General features: G+C 48.8%; 1 protein-coding gene across 1 annotated transcript in view; it reads left to right on the forward strand.

The window, feature by feature from the left end:
- The window catches only part of LOC135177059 (cysteine-rich venom protein kaouthin-2-like), a 216,639-nt gene that overhangs the window by 23,262 nt on the left and 183,082 nt on the right, over positions 1–10,295 (forward strand). The window lies entirely within an intron of this gene.

The following is a 10,295-nucleotide window of genomic DNA, read 5'->3' on the forward strand; positions in this document are numbered from 1 at the left end:
CACTTCCTCGTGGAAAGGTGATTAAGCACTGGAATGGGCTGCCCAGGGAGGTGTGGGAGTCACCATCCCTGGAGACCTGTGAGAAAAGACTGGATGTGGCACTTAGTGGCATGGTTTAGCTGACACTGTGGTGCTGGACTTGATGGCCTCAGAGGTTTTTTCCAGCCTCAGTGATTCAGTGCTTCTGTGAACCTGTAGGCAGTCACCTCATGGGAGAAGTGATTTAGAGCTTTGGGAAGATAAATAGGGAACTTCTGCCTGAAAAGGACACTCAAGAAGCATCCAGATTACTGGCCATGGCTCAAACCACTGAAGAGCAATGTGTACGTCCGTGAAGGCTTTGGTGATAACAAAACTGACCTACTATGTCAAGTTTCCATCAAGCAGGCCTGCAAGACAAAGCAGCCTCATGCTGATGAACTCCTTGAACTGGGACTTTTGCATTTCCCTGTACATGCACAAAGCTGAAATGCCAGAGAAGTTCCTCTGCTGCTGCTCTGCTGCTCTGATATGCAAGCTGCTGGCACATTAGATGAGAACCTGCTCGCGCTCAGGTGCAGCTGGGCAGAATGATCACGGCTACAGTAGAATAATTATGTCAAGTGACTGGACGTGGTAAGTACCAGACAGTCTGAACTGCAGAGTGGCAGGGGTGCTTGGGCTGCAGTGACACACCTACAGCAGCAGTGAGGGCAAGACTGCCTAGGGAATGGCATTGGCAATGTCAGGGTTTGGATGCACTAGAAACAAAATCAGGATCAAAGAATCAGGACAAGACTGGTTTCCTGAGTGGAGCTTGAGAAGAGAAAATCTGGTGTGAGGGCAGTGAAAATTGGGCTGAAACCTGGAAAATGGAAACTAAAATTACAGAACATTAATGAGGGAATCTTCTGGAAGCAAGAGTGAGGACACCTGCAGATATCAGAGATGCCAAGCTGTGGGCCTGAGTGCAGCAGGACAGCTGAGGGTCCTCCGTCGGACAACTCATTGTACTTTACATCAGATCAACGCCTGGTGGCAGGGGGGAAAGCACTGGGTCACAGCACTAGCAGAATTGCAATTAGTAGTAGGCCTGGGGTTTCGATTAGATTGAAAAGGCAAAATGAGTAGTTTCATCACTGCACATAAGTGCCTGCATACCATACAACCAAAAGTTAACCTCTTGTTACTTTGTTGGTTGGATTATCAATTATTTTGGTTCCCTAGATTATTGACGGGCTGCAGCCAGAGCAGTGTGGGCAGCAGAGAGGGGATTCTGCCCCTTGCCTCTGCTCTCCTCAGACCCCATCTGGAGTCCTGTCTGCAGCTCTGGAGCCCCCAGCACAAGCAGGACATGGAAGTGTTTGAGCCAGTGCAGAGGAGGCCACCAAGATGCTGAGAGGGCTGCAGCAGCTCTGCTATGAGGACAGGCTGAGAGAGTTGGGGCTCTGCAGCCTGGAGAAGAGAAGGCTTCCAGGAGACCTTGCAGTGGCCTTTTGGGATCTGCAGGGGGCTGCAGGAGGGCTGGGGAGGAACTATTGACAAGGTCTGGGAATGACAGGCTGAGGAGGAATGGGTTTGAAGTGTCAGAGGGGAGATTGAAAGTGGATGTTAGGCAGAAGTTGTTTGCAGTGAGGGTGGTGAGACACTGGCACAGGTTGCCCAGGGAGGCTGTGGCTGGCCCCTCCCTGGAGGTGTTCAAGGCCAGGCTGGATGAGGCCTTGAGCAACCTTTTCTGGTGGGAGGTGTCCCTGGCTGTGGCAGGAGGTTGGAACTGGCTGAGCTTTGAGGTCCCTTCCAACCTAAACCATTCCATGACCCTATGAGCCTCGACTGAGATTACTGGCCACTTCGCTTATTACCTCAACATTTGTTCCCTGATCAATAAAGACCTTGATCAGTTTGCAGGCATTGCATCTCAGCTGTCTGACCCCGAGGGGCCAGTACCAACACTCATCTGCAGAGCTAGAACACTGGAAGCAATAGGCAGGAGAGACTTTACCAAGACTTTTGATGTCGCATTACCTGCCACTAGGTACAGGGAAAGGAAAAGAAACACACTTAGTTGAAACTCAGAAAAGTTTCAACTCCCATCTCACTTTGCCATGGAGAGTTGGTATCAGGTGAGGGCCCCGAGGGCTCCCTGCATGCTGTGTGAGCCAAGCACTAGTTTTGTTGTTTGCTTGTGCAGTGGAACAGGGAGTTCAGTTGAAACACTCACCTCAGTTCTACCTGAACCCGGGCGAGGTTCCACTTTGTGTAGGGGATGGGGCTGGAATATGAAAGAGTCCCATAAACTGGAAATGTCACCTGGGCTAATCAAAGGTGAGGCAACAGAGTAAAGTCTGTGAATGCAAATCAGGTGTGCTGGTTTGAGCCTAACTGGAATATCTTAATGAGAGGAATGAGGTCACTGGCTGTGAGAAGAAAAGACCAGTGATGTCTGTGTCGCTTACGGGTTCTGCTGAGAGATGTAAACCCAAGAAGCATGAACAAAGGCAATGTCTCTGCTGCTGCTGCTGCATTAACTATCTCTGCCTGAACCTCTGTAACCCCAACTAATCACCCTGCTGCTAACCCCTCATCTGGCAATCTCTCTCTCCACCTAAGACTTCTGATACCAAGGCGGGGGTGCAAAGAGAGAGGAGCTGGTTTGAGAGGGTCCTGGGCAGTTCTGCTGCTGAGTTTGCATTTCTGTATTACTTTTAGCTCGTCTGTGATTGCATACAGCTGTCAACAGCTGTGCAGCTTGTGTGTGTGTGCCTGTAGATGTGTGCCACGCTGCAAGCACAGCTTCACTCCTTAGCTGCCAGCCAGCTGAGTTAGCCTGGTGAATCTGTGGAGGGGGAAACTCAAAGGAGAGCACTGGGAGATAGCAAGCTTCAGAACAGAGGAGACACAAAGAAGGCAGGTTTGCTCTGGAGTGTATGAACCACCTTATGCTAGTAAGACCTGTGAGGAAGTGAACTCACTTTGCTCTCCATCAGCAAGTCCTAAACTCATGTACTGATATTTCAAATAAATGTCTAAGGTATGGCCATGCAAATATTAGCAGAGAGGTGACTCAGTGCGTAGCAACTCTGCTGCACTTGCTGCAGGCTCCTAGCGCAGCTCTTTCAGAACAGGGATGTCTGAGGTCAAGTCCATGCCAGGCTAAGTAATTTGCATGATGACCTCAAATCTCATGTGGCTGCAGTAAGCAGGGAAGTGGCTTTTTTCTTGCAGATGTTGGACATTTTCAGGGGCCTGGGGCTTTGTAGTACTAGAAATGAACAGCTGTAACAAGCCCAGTGTCACCCATTCTCCACCTAGAACACCACCCCAGACAGTGGGAATTTCAGCGAGGACACCTTTCACCCACACTGTGTATCAATCTTCCTTAGTTTCTAAAGGTAAAAGTGTGAGATAATGTTAGGATGGAAGCATCTCATGTGTTCTTCATTCCAACGATGTGCATGGGATCCCTAACTTCCAAAGAAGTCACCAATGGGTTAATGGTTGCCAACTGGATGCAGAGCCACACCTAGTTGGCAGCTGTCTCTAGTGGTGTCTCCCAGAGATCAGTGCTGGGCCCAGCCCTGTTTAATATCTTCACTGATGATCTGGACCAGCATCAGTAAGGCTGCAGAGGACACCAAGTTGAGAGCAAGCGTGGAGCTGTTAGAGGGCAGGAGGGCTCTGCAGAGGGACCTGGCCAGGCTGGGCAGATGGGCACAGTCCAATGCCAGGAGTTTTAACAAGGCCAAGTGCAGGGTTCTGCACTTTGGCCACAACAACCCCAAAGCAGCACTGCAGGCTGGGAACAGAGTGGCTGAGAGCAGCCAGGCAGAGAGGGACCTGGGGGTACTGACTGACAGCTGAAGATGAGGCAGCAGTGTGCCCAGGTGGCCAAGAAGGCCAGTGGCATACTGGCCTGAACTGAGAGCAGTGTGGCCAGCAGGACCAGGGCAGTCCTTCTGCCCCTGGCTCAGCACTGCTCAGGCCACACCTTGAGTGTTGTGTCCAGTTCTGGGGTCCTCAATTCAAGAGCTCAGGGCAGAGTTCATTGCTGTCTGCAACTACCTGAAGGGAGGCTGTAGCCAGGTGGGGCTGGGCTCTTTTCACAGGCACCCAAGGACAGAACACAGCTTCAAACTGTGCCAAGGAGGTTCAGGATGGATGTTAGGAAGAAGCTCTTCACAGAGAGAGTGATTGGAATGGGCTGCCCAGGGAGGTGGCAGAGGCTGCATGAGGCACTTAGTGCCATGGGTTGGTTCATTAGAAGGGTTAGGTGACAGGTTGGACTCGATGACTTTGAAGGTCTTTTCCAACCTGGCCAATTCTGTGATTCTGTAGTTCTTGTTCACTGACTGCTAAGAGCTTAGGCAATGAATCTGGAGTAGATTCTTAACTTCTTGAGAGTCAATACAAGGGAAGTGAACCCTGCCCCAAAATAATCTGGTAGTCAACAGCAGCAAATGAGCACTTAATCAGCAGCAATATCCTACTGTGGTGTCTATAAAAAGTGATAGATTAGCCCAACGAGCTTGGTCATGTAAAACAAGCATAAATAAAGCATCCATTTGTATTTTATTGCAAATATTTGCTCTCAAGTGATAGTTTGCTCAGGCTGTTCCAAGCTTCTGAACACACTCTGCGAAGCCGTAATTCTCACAGAGCATTTCTAAGAGTCAGAGAGGCAGCTGGTGCCAGATGTTGTGTCGAGCAAGGCACAGGGTAGGGAGAGGGAAATCAAAGGAGCTAACCTGCCTTTGTCCTTGATTTAAAGGACTTACCCTTGCAGGTAGTGGGAGTGGCTAACACCATTACGCTGACAACTTGATCTCTCATTTTATTAATTGCTAAGACAATTTCTATTCCCGAAATGAAAGAAGGGGAGAGGGGAGGAAGGCCAAGGCCAAACACTGCTCTTTATATTTTCCTCTCCTGTGCTCTGTTTCTAAGGCTTTCTCTGAAGAAGAACGTGGGAGTAATGAGCTCCTGTTTACAAGTCACAGGAAGTTAAACATTTCCCTTTTCATTCCCACTGAGGTGATCAGGATACTCAGAAACACTTCCTTCCTATTTTGTAGGCTTATACAGAAATGGATCTAATTATTAAGTCTACTTACGAGCAGATTAGTCTCTGTCAGAAGTGAGTAGCTGTTGAAATACCACTTCCTCGGGAAACCACAGTCAGAGTTGTGTGCTTAGTCTACAGCCTCGCTTCTTGAGAATTTCCTTGTGGCTGGCCAGAGAGCAAATAACCTCCACAAGATTTAGCCACAGCACTTTCAATCTGACAAGTGGGTCACATTATATTGTGCATAAAAGCACACAAAGCTCAGCAGCAGCCATTAGAAGGACAAGAGCAGAACAGTCTCAGAACTGAGCAGAACTCTCTCCATATCTGTCCAGAGGGTGACGTTTTGGGGTTTGCTCCGTGGCTCCTCATCCCTCACCACTGCAAATCTGATCAAGCCAGGCTCAGCAAAGCCTTCAACTCAGCAGCCAGCGCAGGCCAGCAAACACGGAGCAGTCACACTGACAGTCTGCAGCTCTTCCTCCAACAGCAGACCTGGAAACTGCTGCTGGCAACAGTACTGGACCATCCTCTTTGCACAGTGAAAGCACATTTCAACCCTTAAAACCCGCAGCTGTGCTGCAGCGAGCAGCGACACCCTGTGAGGGTGACAGAGCCCTGGCACAGGCTGCCCAGGGGGGCTGTGGAATCTCTCTCTCTGGAGATATTCAAAAGCCATCTGGATGTGTTCCTGTGTGATCTGCTCTGGGTGATCCTGCTCTGGCAGGGGGCTGGACCAGATGAGCTTTGGAGGTCCCTTCCAGCCCCTGACAGTCTCTGATTCTGTGATTCTACTAAAATGACACAATGGTGCTGTAGTCAAAATGTCAGGTTTACGACTCATTTATGCCCAGTATTTCAACCTTGGTAGTCTCTTAGCCTTCAAAGAAACCCATAGCTTCTGTCTTGATGTGCCTCGCCTCTGCTTGGGCTGGGTTTTTGTGTGGCATCTGCTCTATCTGAGAGTAACTGTTAGAATGATTACCTGTCAGTTATCCCCCAACATCCATCTGGAGTGGGAGGTGATTTGGGCTGTGCATGAGAAATTAATAATGCTCCTCTTTGCAAAGCAGAGCTAGGAGAAAGCTCTATGCAAAGCCCGAGCCACACTGAACAACATACATTTTAATCAAGGGCTCCACGTAAGCTGCTGTTAACTTCAGTGGAACTGGACTGGAGTGGAGAAACTGGAATGAAGGAAGTGGAATTTTGTCTGCATCGCTTTAGCTCGAATCAGATTCTTATAGTTCATGTTTATATAGGGGCTGGAAGAAGAACTTCCATGATCAAATCCCTTCAGCTCATGTTTCTATTCAGCATCTTTCTGTAGGCTTCTCTTTCAAACAATCCACACTTTGCAGAACATGGTGGACTTCTTGGTTTCAGTTCAATGACTCCACCCCTTCAGGTGTAGGACTAAACTGCTCTTTGAACCATGGTCCCGGATATTTACCAAACTTTGCTTTTCTCCCCAGTTATTTTATCCACAGACCATGATTTGTAGGCTATCTGGCAGACACACTTTGTAGAGCAAATGAGCTTTGCTGTTTGAACAGGTGTGGCACACTGTAAGGCAGTACTTGCTGTAGTCTTATTTCTTTTTGGCAACACAAATGAAGCTGCTGCAACCGTGGTGTGTTTATTAATGACAATTACTCTGTGCAGGGAACCACCTCCCAGACACTGCCTACCTGGAGGTGCCCTTAAAGTCAGTAAAGATGCCATCTTAATAACTGTGGTAGGCAGCTTATATAGGCTTTCTGCTGGCAATAACCCTGGCCTCATCAAAGTTGTCACAAGCACTTCAGATATGAAAGCAGCCTTGCCCTTATCTCAGCACATAGGAGGATATGGAAGACCTTATCACAGCGACTTCCCCAAGTGCTGCCCGCTATACAAATAAAGAACAAAAGCAGCTGTGTTAGAAAGGAGTTCTAATCTGGTATTAAAATGCTGGCAACAGCGTAGAGCTGCAGAAGAACAGCAAACAGTGAACCAACACTGAGTTGTGCTGTGGACAGAAACATTGACATGGCATGATGAAAATGGTGCTCGGTGTGCAAGGCAGCATGGCAAAGGCAGAAGGAGACTGCAAGTGAAAAACGAGGGGATGTGCAGATGCTCTGTGCCTACTGAAAGGCAACAGACAGCACAGAAGGCAGCAAGCCAGGCTGTATTTAAATAAAGCAGAGATGAGCATTAAGGACATACCAAGGCTGACTCAGTGGCATTAGGTGCAGAGTGAGTGGAAGCAAAGATTGTGCAGAACAGAAAGGTTTGCTGAGCGAGGCTGCACCAGAGAGAAATAAAAAAGCAAGCACATGACACACATCTCCTCAGACAAAAGGAGTGGGATGCACATCTGCAGCCATTCTGCAAGTGGGTTGCTCCTGAGCAGCACATGGGCTTGCCTGCATGTACAGTACTGCTTAGTGCCACAGCCTTCTGGCCTCAGTGAGCTAATGCGATACAGACTTGGTGTAGGAGATGTAAGGTCAGAAACCACTTGGAAGAAACTGGCACTGTGGTGCCCACTATGAAGGTCATCCTATGCATGGCTATAAAGCAAGCAACTGACCTATGTCTCTGCCTCAAAATATTTATTCCACTCTTAGGGCAGAGCCAGAAAAGACAACTACAAAGCAACCATCCCTCAGCTGGAGCTTTAATTCTGTGAGCATCAGCACTAGAGGTTGCCGATTGGACTAGAATACGATGGCAAAGTCCAAGTGGCAGTGCTGCGAAAGGACAGGGCTCTTATCTTCTTTCTTTCCTTGCCCCGGAGGCCAGAGAAAAAACACAGGCAGAACAATGCAGGTGGGTTGGTTCATTCTCAGTCACCTGCTCTGTAAAACAAGTGCTCTCTTCTAAAACGTGCAGCCCCAAAGCTGATGTCATTTATCAACAATAAATATTGACCAGGGAACATGGATATATAGACAGCCCCGGGCTGAGGAGAGTCTCTGACTGCTGCCACTCTTCCTAAGACACAGAAGGAAGCCAGCTGGACAAAGGTAATGCCTGCAGAATTTCATTTCAGTGATAGAGATTTCCCCCATAGAGTCACTTGGTTGTTACTGGTTGGGCAGTGCTCGCAGATGCTAACAAAGTTAATGCCTGGCTGGTATCAAAGGTGATCGTTACAAGAAAATGTCTGTTCACAAGAACCTCAGAGGAAGACTTCAGTAATAAATTATATCCTCTGCTTAGGAGCACTGCCACCTTCGTGGGTGAGAAATGGCTTCAGGGAAGTCTAATTCACATCTCCCTTTAGATCAGACATAGCATCTTGACTCGCTTGCTTCGTTCTTCAGCTGCAAACCTAAGTTAACCCAGTTTGCAGCGGGTGGTGAGTGACAGCCCAGGGCTTTCTGCTGCCCTTTGGATGATTGGTATGCTCATTTGTTTCACCTGAGTGTTCTCAGTGAGGATTTTGCCATTTAGAAATGTTCCCCATCCTCCCAGGCTTTCAGGTGTCTGTACTGCATAAAGATATCTCTTATTGTAGCTTATAGCTTGCATTTTCTTGATGCCTAGTGAATAGTTTTTTACACAATGAAAGTTAAAGATGCAAACTCGGAGCAGGCAGGGAAAAATTCTATCATGGCAACTGAAAAGACAAATATTCCTGTTCTTACAAACCTCCAAAACTGCTGTGTCCTGAAAGCTTTATCAACTGGCAGGAAAAATGTGAGTGTAAGACAGTTTGTGTACATGCTATGGCATTTGCTTCTATACGGTAGCAGCCAGATAGGTAACTCTGTCCTGAAGGGCTAGGTGTCAGATGGAACTTGAGAGTCATCGCCACCATGTGCCTGAGCCAGTATAGAACCATCTCCCAGAGCATTCACATGTTTCTTGGCTGTCTACAGGGAGGTTGACTCTACCACATCCCTGACAGCCTGCTCCAATGCCTGACCACTCTTTCAGGAAAGAAGTTTTTTCTGACATCCAACCAAAAACCTCCCCTGGCACAATTTCAGACCATTTCCTTTCATCCTGTCACTTGATATCAGGCAGAAGAGACTAACCCACACCTCACTATGACCTCCTTTCAGGGAGTTGTAGAGTGCAATGAGGTCTCCCCTCAGCCTCTACTTCTCCAGACAGAACAATTCCAGTTCCCACAGCTGTTCCTCATAAGACTTCTACTTTACTGCACTCCAATCTACTCTACTCTACTCTACTCTACTCTACTCTTCTCTGCCCTGGTGAGACCTCATCTTGAGCACTGCCTTCAGTTTTGGGCTCCCCAGTTGAAGAGGGACAGGGATCAGCTGGAGAGGGTCCAGTAGAGGGCTATGAGGATGATGAGGGGACTGGAACACTGCCTGGTGAGGAGAGGCTGAGGGACCTGGAGATGCTTAGTCTGGAGAAGAGAAGGCTGAGAGGGGATCTAATCAATGTTTATAACTATCTGAGGGCTGGGGGTCAGGAGGGGGGGACAGGCTCTGCTCATTGCTCCCTGGGAAGGGGCAAGCAGCAATGGATGGAAGCTGCAGCACAGGAGATTCCAGCTCAACACAAGGGGGAACTTCTTGACTGTAAGGGTCCCAGAGCCCTGGCACAGGCTGCCCAGAGAGGTTGTGGAGTCTCCTTCTCTGGAGCCTCTCCAGGCCTGCCTGGATGTGTTCCTCTGTGCCCTGAGCTAGATTGTGTGGTCCTGCTCTGGCAGGGTAGTCAGACTGGATGAGCTCTTTGGGTTCCTTCCAACCCCTGACATCCTGGGATCCTGTGATTCCCCAGGACCTTCACCAGCTTTGTTACTCTTCTGTCAACACTCTGCAGGAAGTCAATGTCCTTTTTCTAGCGAGGGGCCCAAAACTGAACACTGTATTCAAGGTGCAGCCTCACCTGTGCCTAGTACAGGAGCAAAGTCACTCCCCTGGTCCTGCTGGCCACACTACTCCTGACACAGGTCAGGATGCTGTGGACCTTCCTGGTGACCTGAGCACACTGCTGGCTCATATTCATACAGCTATCAGCCAGCACCCCCAGGTCCAGCCAGGCAACTTTGCAGCCATTCTCCCCCAAGCCTGTAACATTGCATGTGGTTGGTATTACCCAAATGCAAAACTCAGCCCTTGGCTTTATTAAACCTCATAAAACTGACCTCAGGCCATTGATCCAGCCTGTCCAGATCATTTTGCAGAGCCTGCCTACCGTCCTGCAGATCAACAACCCCACCCAATGTAGTGTCACCTGCAGATTTACTGAGGGTGCACTCAACCCCCTTGTCCAGACTCAGCCTCAC

The sequence above is a fragment of the Pogoniulus pusillus genome, chromosome 7 (genome assembly GCF_015220805.1).
Source record: "Pogoniulus pusillus isolate bPogPus1 chromosome 7, bPogPus1.pri, whole genome shotgun sequence".
In the NCBI taxonomy this organism is placed as follows: Eukaryota; Metazoa; Chordata; class Aves; order Piciformes; family Lybiidae; genus Pogoniulus; species Pogoniulus pusillus.